The following is a 12,828-nucleotide window of genomic DNA, read 5'->3' as shown; positions in this document are numbered from 1 at the left end:
GTCCTTAATTTTTTGATTGAAGTATTCTGTCTTTTCTAGGTATCTTGTGGCATTAAAGCCCCCTGTATGTTCCATTGCTTGCTTTATTCTTATTTGCCATTGCTCAAAAAACTTACTGTATAATCCCCCCATTATCCTGTTTGGCGCATATTATTTCCTAGAGTCCACTTGTTTCCCATGTGATGCCCGTGCACTGGGCCAGCAATCAAGGAGCCTCAATCCTCACCACTAACACCAGTGAGGGGCATCCACATCGGGAAGGATAAAAATACACACAGTAAAGTATAATTTCCCTTAAGAGCACACAGAGATCACAGTCAGTCTGGGGCTGGTTTCTCCCTTTCTCTCCAGATCCCCAATAAGACTCCCCACCAGCACAGCTATATGGTCCAGATCTCAGCCTACTAGGCAAGCTAAAACCTCCAGCACCTTCTCTGTCCAACCAGTGCTTCATGTCCCTGCCCAAGTAGCTGACACACACACACACACACACACACACACACACACACACACACACACACACACACACACACACACACACACACACACACACACACACACACACTTTGACATATGAGTTATATACAAACACACAGACACTCCTGGGGAATGCTAGCACAGATTCTCCAGCTGTGCTCCATTTCTGCCCAGTCTAAAAGGCAGTACCAGCTGCCACCACCCACTATTTATCAGCTACTAAAAAGGCCTTTACTAAAGGGTGTTCAATTATTACTGTGCAATATTATTATCCAAATGGTAAGTGTGACTGAACAGTAAAGCTTATTGGAGTGACTTGGACAGTATAACTATATACATGCAAAGTACTCTAGAGCTTAAATTATCTGAACACAAAACAGCCACAGTTGAAAGACTTAAAAATATTTAATAATAAATAATAAAAACAAGACAGTACTTCTTACTGCACAGTACTAGTCAAGAGTTCAGAGATCACATAGAAATGCTTAAAATAATACAGTAGAAAAGTTCTGACATCAATACAGGAAAAAAAAATCTAACCTTCCTATTTCCTAGCTATATCTAAGAGAAAAGACAGTTCTAAAATAAACTTACATATAGGGCATAGGCAGAGCGCTGATGATGTTGGATGTTTTCAAGACAAATGCAAAATGCTCTGAGTCTCTCTGTCCTTAAATTGATAAAACAGTACCACTGACTCATTTCAGATTATGTCATTATTTTCTGCTTCCCTGACTAACAGGAGCTCAGAGTGTAACAGCCCTTTTGATTTTGCACCTAGTCAGGAAGTTACAGCAATAAAATATATTATACATGTAAATTCTAGCAATTAACTCTAGTCTGAAAACAAAAGCAAGAATTCCTTCATCCAGACATCTTGGCTCCGGGTTTTGTGATCAAACAATTATACAATGCTTGACTCATCAGCTTTCCTACAGCAGAGTGCACTGTTGTTACATTTTTGCAGTTCAACATTAACATAATTTTCTTCCACTTAGGAGAACAAGCTTGTGGCTTATATTAATATTTACAAATGACAGAATTATCTACAAAATTCTATCTGGCTAAGCTGGCTGCCTTCACCTATCTTCACATATCTTCTCCTCTGGAGAACTCAAGCTAGTTTTTCAAGTGACCCTTGAGAAACGTTGCTTGAGAGGGTTAGGACTATCTGGGTATACCTTACCCCATTCCCTGTCTTGAGAGCTCATTTTCATTGGTATTGCTAATCCCACTGTGGTGCTGCACTGACATATCATATGCTTGTAACCTTAGGCATCATCTTAACAACTTGGCATTTTGCTGGCTGGCTCTGTTTAACCATGTTAGGGGATTGTGATCTGTAACTACAGCGAATTTTCTTCCATACAGATAAGGCTGAAGTTTGTGCAGTGCTCACGCTATGACTAGACATTCCTTTTCTACAGCTGCATAGCATTCCTCCCTGGGCTGGAGACTATGACTGAGATAAACTGCTGGATGCTCTTCTACCTCTGAAGAAATCTGGCTAAGTATAGCCCCCACCCCATGGTTCAAAGCATCCACCTGCACAACAAATTATTTGCTGTAATCTGGACTGGTTAACATGGGGGTCCTCCCAAAACTTCTTTAATCTTCTGGAATTCCTGCTCACATGCTGTGGTCCACACTACCTTATCTGGCCTGTTCTTCCTTGTTAGGTCTGTGAGGGGGGCAGCTATGGTACTATAACTGGGGACAAACTTTATGTACTTCCCTGTTGTCCCTAAGAATGCCCTCACCTGCTTTTTGGTAACAGGTGTAGGCCATGCTTGAATGGCTTCTACTTTGGCAGGTTCTGACCTGATCTTAACACTCCCCACTCTATGTCCCAGGTAGAAGATCTCTGCCATATCCACCTGACATTTGCTGGGATTAATGGTGAACCCTGCCCTCTGTAGTCTGTCCAGCACCTCCCTGATGTGTTGAAGGTGCTCTTGCCAGGAATGGCTGTAGATGGCAATATCATCTAGGTAGGCAAGGGCAAACCCTCCTGCTCCTGCTATGATATCACATACCAGCCTCTGGGAAGTTGCTGGGGCATTTTTCATCCCAAAGGGCATCTTTGTGAACTCATACAAGCCAAAAGGAGTCAAAAAGGCTGACTTCTCTTTAGCACTGGGAGTCAAGGGCACCTGCCAGTAAGCCTTGGTAAGATTAATGGTTGTAAGATAATTAGCCCCACCCAGCTGCCCTAGGGCCTCATCTGTCCTAGGCATAGGGTAAGCATCTGACTCTGTCTGACTATTTATTTTCCTATAATCCACACAGAACCTGGTGCTGCCATTCTTCATTGGCATCAGCACCACTGGGGAGGCCCATGGACTGTTGGACTCTTGAATTACCCCTAGTTCCAACATTTTCTGTATCTCCTCCCTCAGAGCCTGTTTGAATCTCTCAGGCACCCTATAATGGGCTTGCCTAATAGGCCTTTGGGGTCCTGTATCCACCTGGTGCAGCACCAGGTGGGTGTACCCTGGTTTCCCAGTGAACGTCCCCAACTCCTGTAACACTGCTTGGATTTCTTGAACCTGGGTAGGAGATAGCTGCTGGGACATTACTACCCCTTCCACTGAGGTGTCAGTCCGAGCATCACTGAGGAGATCAGTCACCAGATCTCCCTCAGACTCCTCCTGCAACCCACTGCAAATACTCAGCACAAGGGCCTCCCTATCATGGTAAGGTTTCATCATGTTAACATGGTACAATTTGTGCCCCTGCCCCCTGCCTAGCAGTTCTACCATGTAGTTAACATCACTTACCTTTCTTACCACTTTGTAAGGTCCATCCCAAGCTGCTTGCAGCTTGTTGTGTCTGACAGGAATGAGAACCATTACCAGCTGCCCTACAACATACTCTCTAGCTTGAGCATTCTTGTCATACCATACCCTTTTCTGTTGTTGGGCATCTGCCAGGTTCTCCTGGGCTAAGCCCATGAGTCCCATGAGCCTTGTCCTGAGGTTTAGGACATATGCCACAACAGACTCCTTGTTCAATTCATACTCATCCTCCCACTCATCATGAATAAAATCTAGAGGTCCCCTCACCCTATGCCCATACAGCAACTCAAAGGGTGAAAAACCTGTGGATTCCTGGGGAACCTCTTTATAAGCAAACAACAGATGGGGCAAATATTTGGTGCACTCCCTTTTAAACTGGTGTGCAAATGCCTGTAGCATGGACTTGAGTGTAGAGTTTAACCTCTCAGCAAGACCATTAGTCTGGGAATGGCAGGGGGTGGTCTTCAGGTGCTTCACCCACAGTACGTCCACAGACAAGCCAGCAGGTCTGACATGAAATTGGCACCACTGTCAGTCAGTATTTCTTTTGGGAAACCTACTCTGCTGAAAATCTCTAACAAAGCATTTGCCACCTTTTTTGCCTCAATGGAGGACAAAGCAACTGGCTCAGGGTATCTTGTAGCATAATCTACCACCACTAGGATATACTTTTTCCCTGTGGAACTTGGGGTACTCAGAGGCCCCACAATATCCATAGCTACCCTCTGAAATGGCTCATCAATCACAGGCAAAGGCATCAAAGGAACTCTCACCTTGTCTCCTGCCTTACCTACCTTTTGGTACTGCTCACAGGTCCTGCAGTACCCTGTTACATCTCTGGAAATTCCAGGCCAATAAAAGTTCTGCATAATATGTCTCTTTGTATGTTTTATGCCCATATGACCTGCAAAGGGAATATCAAGGGCTATGGCTAGAAGCACCAGACAGTAGGCTCTAGGTACTACCAACTGCTGTATTCTCCCACCTTCTAGCCCTCCCTCATGGGTCCACTCTCTATACAGTAACCCTGTGTCCCAGTATACAGATTCCTCCTTTCCTTGAGAATCAGGTGCCTCACTAGCTACCTGCCTCAGGACTTGTAATGTAGGGTCTGAGAGCTGAGCCTCTCACAACTCTCTCTTTGTAAACCTTCCCAGCACCCCTTCTACAGGAAGTCTGGTATCCTCTGACAGCAGTGCCTCACTGTCCGCCTGTGTACTACTACTCACCTCTACCTTTGCAGTCACTCTGTCCAAGGGAACATCAGTACCCACAAGCAGCTGTGTCTCACCTTCAATCTCACTGCTACAGCGTAGCTTCCTCCCTGAAGTAACCACCTCACCAGTCCTGGCTGCAAGTATGTGGGTCCATCTGGGTCTCCCTCAAGCTACCAGACCCAAATTCTTGTCTTGAAGCCTGACTGCATGTAACTGCATTAGCACCTAGTACTGCCTCATCAAAATCCTTCCCTCTCAAGACATCTGCAGGATAGTAGTTCAGTACCCCTGTTGTCTCAAAACAACCTAGTATTGGCATTTTGTCTTTCCCACTTAGTAGCTCCCTCACCTTTTGTTCCCCACCTTGCCTCCATGGATGTTTGTATGCCACATGGCCCCACTGGTTGCATTCAGAACATTTAACCCTAGGTCCTGGACGTGTACCCAGACTAGTGGCTAACCCTGCTGCTGACAGATTCTGTTGGGGCAGTCTGGGCTGCCCATCATGGGTTCCTTTAGACCCATGAGTAGTACTGGAGGTCCATTTCCTGTGCAGGGATGACCTGCTTGCTAGGTATAGGTCTTCCTTCTTCCCCAGCTCCTCTGAAGTAGTACATTGTCTATCAGCTAACCAGATCCTCATGTCCTCAGCCAAAGTGCTAAAGGCTTGTTCCCTCACTGAAAGTCTGGCAGCCCTTCAAAAGTGATGTCCTGACATCCACTCACCCACCTATGAAAATAAGTGCTCAGTTCAGCAACATATTCACACACACTTTCATCTGCCTTGTGTCTATAATCACTAAAGTTTTTCTTATAAGTTTCAGGTGTCAAATTAAAAAATTCTAACAAACAATTCTTAACAGCAGTATAATCAAAACATTCATGATCAGCAAGTTTGGACAACACAGTTACAGCTTTACCATGGAGTAAGTTGGTCAGGAACCGTACCCATAGCCTTTGGTCAACATCATACTGTTTACAGACCCTCTCAAACATATGAATGAAACTATCAATATTATCCCACTCTGTAAATTGTGGAAGAAATTCACTGACCTTTGTTGCTTCTGGGGTTTGGTTACTCCCTTCCCCATTACCTCCATGACTCTGGTGAAGAGTCAGCATCTCCTTTTCATGCTGTTTGTGCCTCTCCTTCTCCTCAGCTTGCAGATATCTCAGTTTATCTGCTGCTTCCATTCCCAAATGCCTGGCCTCCAACTCTAGTCTCTTTAGCTCCAAATGGATTTTTAAGTCCTCTGCACAAAGGTTGAGCTGTCCATTCCCTGAGTGTTGTATTTCTCCACGGCCAGTCTGATCGTCCTCCTGGTTGCTGTTTTCTGATGCAGCTGTGGCCAAAGCTGCAATCATGTCTGCCTTAGTCAGGTTTCCCTGCACCAGTTCTTTAGCCTGGCACATCTCAACCTGCTGGCTCCTTGTCAGCTTTCCATACTCTTCTGCTGACATGTTTGCCTGCTCTCCCTGACTAACTAAGCTAACAAAAGAAATAAAACAATTGTGATCTAATCTCTGAGTATTCACTGTGTGGCTGATTTAGAGTACAAAAACACCTTCAGAGATCACTGTACACAAGCTACAGGAATTCACACTACCCATACCACTACAAGTCAATTAGTATTTGCCAACCAAGTAATATGTGGTGTGGATATCCCACCACTGCAAGACAATAAATATGTAATGCCTGTGCACTGGCCCAGCAATCAAGGAGCCTCAATCCTCACCACTAACACCAGTGAGGGACATCCACATAGGGAAGAATAACAAATACCAGCACAGTAAAGTACGATTTCCCTTAAGAGCACACAGAGATCACAGTCAGTCTGGGGCTTGTTTCTCCCTTTCTCTCCAGATCCCCAGTAAGACTCCCCACTGGCACAGCTATAGGGTCCAGATCTCAACCTAGTGGGCAAGCTAAAACTTCCAGCACCCTCTCTGTCCAACCAGTGCTTCATGTCCCTGCCCAAGTAGCTGACGCACACACACACACACACACACACACACACACACACACACACACACACACACACACACACACACACACACACACTTTGAGATATGAGTTATATACAAACACACAGACACTCCTGGGGAATACTGGCACATATTCTCCAACTGTGCGCCATTTCTGTCCAGTCTAAAAGGTAGTGCCAGCTGCCACCACCCACTATTTATCAGCTACTAAAAAGGTCCTTACTAAAGGGTGTTCAATTATTACTGTGCAATATTATTATCCAAATGGTAAGTGTGACTGAACAGAAAAGCTTATTGGAGTGACTTGGACAGTATCACTATATACATGCAATTTACTCTAGACCTTAAATTATCTCTACACAAAACAGCACAGTTGAAAAGTTTAAAACTATTTAATAATAAATAATAAAAACACAAAACAATACTTCTTACTATGCAGTGCTAGTCAAGAGATCAGAGATCACAGAGAAATGCTTAAAATAATATAGTAGAAAAGTTCTGACATGAATACAGAAATAAACTAATTTAATCTTCCTATTTCCTAGCTACATCTAAGAGAAAACACAGTTCTAAAATAAACTTACATATAGAGCATAGGCAGAGTTCTGGTGATGTTGGATGTTCTCAAGACAAATGCAAAATGCTCTGAGTCTCTCTGTCCTTAAATTGATAACACAGTACCACTGACTCATTTCAGATTACACCATTATTTTCTGCTTCCTGGGCTAACAGAAGCTCAGAGTGTAACAGCCCTTTTGATCTTGTACCTGGTCAGGAAGCTACAGCAATAATAGACATTATACATGCAAAATGCAATTAACTCTAGTCTCAAAACAAAAGCAAGAATTTCTTCATCCAGACATCTTGGCTCCAGGTTTTGTGATCAAACAATTATACAATGCTTGACTCAGCAGCTTTCCTACAGCAGAGGGCACTGTTGCTACATGTTTGCAGATCCACATTTAATGCCATTTTCTTCCATTTAAGAGAACAATCCCATGGCTTATATTAATATTTAGAAATGACAGAATTATCTACAAAATTCTATCTGGCTAGGCTGGCAGCCTTCACCTATCTTCATATCCCATATCATTTCTCTCCAGATTTTCCATTTTCCCTCTTCACTCTGCTTTACTTCTTCTGTGACTACATGCACTCCATTCTTGAGTGAATTGTCATCCCCCCTTTCCTGCTCTTGCTTTATTATCCCATATTCCTCTAGAGTATTTCTTGCTGATTGTTTCTTCCTTGTCTGACCTTAAGCTTTGTCTTTCATTTGATCATAAATGCCCATCAGTGTTTAACAGAGCTACCACCACTAATTTTTTCCTTGCTCACATCCTCTTTCTTACCCCCACTTCCTTCCCACTTATTGAATAAGCCATTTTGTGCCTGCCTATGTCAGGTTCCTATCCTGATCTAAACTCGGCATTTTTTAGTGTGTACCTATGCTTTGGTCTCCACTCTTGTCCTTGAATTGTGGAGATTAGATTTGGCAAAGCCTGAGATTTTTTTTCCCGTACACAACTTGTGTCATACTTAATCTTTCCTTATTCTGTTTCTTCCTCTTTTTTTTCCCTTTTATCTCCTGCATCAACCTTTCTCCTTCTGATTTTCTACCCTCCAGCTACTCTTCCTTAGTCTGTTTATATCTTCCCTGTCTCTTGAGGCACTTCTTTTGCCTGAAAGTTAACACTTTCTTCCCTTCTTGCAGTCACTTCTTACCCTTTTCTTTGCACAGTGTTGTCTTTTATTTTCCATTATTTTCCACTTGTCCAAATATCCTCATTGGTTTCTTCTTCTTGGTGTCTTGCTGCCCTTCCTTCTGTCTTTCCTTCTTCTGTTCCATGTTTTACCTTCTTACATATGATGGTGCATCATAAACAGTGCTCTAATATAACACAGGCTGACTCATTACTTTTGATAATATTGCTGTCTCAGTACAATTTATTTTATTTTATTTAGCTGGATATATGTCCATTTTCAGTAGAGGAAAATATTATTATTCAGTAAAACATTACAAAACATTACGATTAAGCATATATATTTTGATATCCGTTGAGAAAAGAAAAATGGGAGAGAGGAAAGGAAAGACAGAAAGAAAAACAAGGCAAGAGAGAGAAAGAGGCAAAAAAAAAGTGTGAAAAGAGTGATGGATTGAGAGGAGAAGAGGGGAGAAAAGAAAAGGGGGGAGGGGGGAGAGGAGGAGAGTAGGCAATAGGAAGGAAGAGAGAAAGAAGAGAATAAGTAAAAAGATAGTAGTTATAGTAGTGAAGGGAGAAGGGGAAGAAGTCCTACAGGAGCAGAGCCAGTGATTTTGCAGAGCCAGTGATTTTTTTTGTTTTGTTTGAAGTTTTGATTTGAGAGGAGGATATGGGGATTATAGTGATATCAGGGTGTAGTATTCCATGATTCACCTACAACAGTTGTGGAACAGAGAGGTTCACTTTACAGTTTTGGGACTGAGTGAAGAAGAAGGAAGAGAAGAGAGGAAAGAAAGGGAAGTAAAAATTAGATTATTGTAAAGTAATTATTATTGATAAAGTATAGGTATTATATAAGGTTGGTAAGTTGGGATATCAAAAGACAGTTTTGTTGTAGCAGTCAGCCCAGTTTGCTAGTTAGGAGTTTGACAGTTTTTTCTAAAAGGGTTACTGGTGTAGCGGCAATGTTATGGTAACAAGTTGCTAGTTTGCCACAGTTTTGGTTTTAGTGTTAGGTTGGTAGGTGGTAAGAGAGGGTGAAGATAAGTGAAAGAGGGCAATGGTGTAGAAATAAGAAGAAGGTGTGAGAAAGTGTTTCTGGTAGTATAATGATCCAATTTTTATTAACAGTTTTGATATGATTATTTTTGTTTATTGATTGTGATGATGATATTGATGTTGTGTTATATCTAAGTATTTGTTGTCGATGGTTAGTGTAACAGTTTGAGATATGTGTCAGGACATTGTATACTCAATAAGTTACCCCACCTTGTGTGTAGGGGATGATGATATATTTCATAAGTTAATGGTGTTCATTTGTTTAGCAAGTGATTGGATGGTATCAGTAAAGGTGTTTGCAGTATGGCTAGGAGTTTGGGTCTGCATTTGTATGAGACTACAATTATTTGTGATTGTTTTTATAGTACTTTCCTTGAATTAATTTCATCCAGTCTATGTCTTCATCCTTTCCCACTGAGGATACCATGTAGCCCCTATACCATGCTTTCCACATGTATCTGCCATCTTTTAAGTCCTGTGTGCTGCACATCCATTCAAAAACAGATTATTTCCCCCTCTGTGTCTGTAGCACCCACTTAGTAGTAATTTGTTTGAGTACCTTTAAGCCTTCTCTCTATTGCTTGATGGACGCTTCAAAAAGAGTACCGGCATCTGATTGCCATTAGTGAGACTATGGTTGCAATGTTATGTGAAACGTTAGTAATATAAGAATACAAGTGTCCCTTCACCCCAATTTCATTATCTTTCTCCTACCACTTTGTATATCTACCTGTTTCTTGCTCTCCTCTTTCTGTTGTCTTAGCTTATCAATGTATTATCTCATTGATCTTTGAATCTCATTCACTGTCTTGCCTAGTCTTCTGTGCGCCAGCATTATTCATCAACATCCCTGGACATCTGTGATGCAATACCTGTCCAGTCTGGTTTATTGCTTCTGTCTGTTCCTTTATTTTTGCTGTTTGGTGAGATTTCCTGTCTGCATTCTGACTTTAGGCTTCTTCCTGGTGAACATCTCAGTTTTTATGTAGTGAAGCTTTCCTCTGCATTGATGCAGTGTGTGTGTGTGTGTGTGTGTGTGTGTGTGTGTGTGTGTGTGTGTGTGTGTGTGTGTGTGTGTGTGTGTGTGTCCGTGTCCTATCTTATTTAACATCTCCGTCGCTAAGATCAGTCCCATATTCTGTTTCTTTCAATTTGTCTCTGCCCTTTCTGTTCTGGGTTCTTTGCAATACCAGAGCTCCCTTTTCAATAATCACAATGTTATTCTTTTACAGCATAAAGCAGTGTGGTTATCAGATGTTCTTCACAAAGATGAATAGTAAGTGCAGAACTGATTCAGTAGTATTCTGGTATTAAAACAATAATGAACACACATATATTATTAATACTATTAGTATTAGTATTAGCAGTAGCAGTAGGAGTAGTAGTCATATTAGTACTTTATTGCTAAAAATTCGTTAATGCTATTATAGCAAAACAAAACAGTACAAACAGACATTGTCCTGGTTAATGTACAATAACATATTAATCTAGATGTTTGAATCATTATGCAACATAAAATCCTTAGGTAAAGAGAAGCAGGAACAAAGTGACACAGATATACAAAATCATTTTAGAAACATTATAAAATAATTTGAGGTTTGGATGTTTAAGCCAACCTTTATTTTTGGGATCTGAATTAAGACTTATTCTTGGGTTATTATTTTGCCACTTGAATTTTACAACTGACTTGTTTAACAATTTGAATAAAAAACTGAGTTACTTTAAAAAAATCTTGGGAAAATATCCATTTTGGCTATCAAAGACCTCGCCAGAAATCTGAATTTTAATTTATTCCAGTGCCATAGTTCTATTCTTACCTTGCTCATAACTGAACCAATATTAGTATCAAATAAAAGAATGAAAGTTTTAAAATGAAAATAAGTTATATCCTTAAGACCATCTGAGGACTGTTATGTGTAGTTTCCCTATTATGGCCAAGTATATTACAGTCATTGTAACAATTCATGACAAGAGCTTAGATAAAATAAGAAGGCTACATGCTGGAGAAGAATCAGAATGAGACAAAATGATGAAGTGATGAAACATTTGAATATAGACAATAGAAGTTCAGAGCTGTATAATGCAGATAGAGTGTATCTGACTTGAGAATGGGTACTTGAGATGGTCCAGGATTTGGAAGGAGAGGGTCAGCAGCTTCATGTTGTGATACAGCAAACTATGTAGACAGTTTGAAGGGAGTCAAACAGGGGACTGACCTTCATTAACCATCTAATAAGGATAATAAGAGGAAAGGTCAGATCCTTAGATCAAGACGGGCAAAGTCCACTTCAGGCAAACTCATGACTATTCACTATCTGCAAACATCTCTATTAGAGGAAGCATACTATATGATGAAGAGATTATCCATTTAGCAAAAGGTCAGTTATTTATGTTCATCTTGTACATACTCACAAATTAAGTCTGATTTGCTTTAAAACTGATTAAATAATAAATGTATACATATTTTTCTAACCTGTTATATGCCAATTATTCTACGAGCAAGCTACATGCACACATGATGTAAGTGAGCATGAATATTTAAATTGGAAGGGTGGGAAAGATAACATATTTAGACTTCTGATTCATGTGCTATAAAAACTATTGAGAAGTCAAAGTCTTTCAAGGCTGCAGAATGACTATTTCATGATGTTGAAAATGTGGCTACCGATGGGGTAGGATTAACACAGGCAAGGGTGAGAGACAGAGTTGCTGCTGTGGTTAAATTTAGTCCGGCCTGTAGGCTTCTCCAAGAAGGTCCTACACAAACACCCTTCTTAAGAACTGGAGGAATAAGACATATAGTCATCTGCTTATATTGCAGTTATTAGTATCACTGTAGGTCAACCATAGTACCTTGAGGTGGCAGTTGATCATAGGCTCCTGCTCATTCCATGTGCAAAACTATGGTGCTGCTAAAGTGCATTGAAGTTTCATGTATTTGAGTACACAGCTTCCTGGAGGGAGGATAAAACTGAGTTTGCATTGCCAGCCTCTGATCTGCCTTTCTCTAAGTAGCAGTATTCTCAGAGTAACAGCAATGAAGTAAAGGAATGTGGTGGGTGCAGGGACGAAGAATATGCCTTTCTACTATTTGTTGTGCTCTGTTAATTGATTGTAATATGACAATATTAGTTATTCACAACATGACAAACTTGACATTGAGTGTTCAAATGATTTCATTTATGAACAGCAGTTGTCAGGCATCAGTGATATCAAATAGAATGTCTCAAGTACTTGTACTGGAGCCAATGTATAATTGTGGGATCTGATTTTCCTGGTCATACATTAATTGCATGAACGATCAATAATGAATTTATCTTTTCCTCCCTAGGGTTTGATTTGTGCACTTTTCAAGGTTTAACATACCAAGGAGGTATTTAAATTTAACACAAGAAACAAGTAATCTCTGTGGTATCCCCGAAGTCTCAAAACAACCCACTAAAGTGCAGTGGGTCCAAAAACAAAACAGTGTAAGAAACTTCTCTGTGTGGAAGATTTTCAGTCCATATATCTCTAGTTAATCACTGTATATTAATCAGATCAGACAATAGTAGTAGAAGTAGTGAACTTAAACTCATCTTAAGTCAA

General features: G+C 40.9%; 1 protein-coding gene across 1 annotated transcript in view; it reads left to right on the top strand.

The window, feature by feature from the left end:
* The window catches only part of LOC122800774 (vesicle-associated membrane protein 2-like), a 592,701-nt gene that overhangs the window by 140,124 nt on the left and 439,749 nt on the right, over window positions 1-12,828 (top strand). The window lies entirely within an intron of this gene.

Source organism: Protopterus annectens, chromosome 4.part1 (assembly GCF_019279795.1).
Source record: "Protopterus annectens isolate FY-2018-M chromosome 4.part1, PAN1.0, whole genome shotgun sequence".
In the NCBI taxonomy this organism is placed as follows: Eukaryota; Metazoa; Chordata; order Ceratodontiformes; family Protopteridae; genus Protopterus; species Protopterus annectens.
Note: the sequence above shows the minus strand (reverse complement) of the source record. Positions and strands in the feature narration are given on the sequence as shown.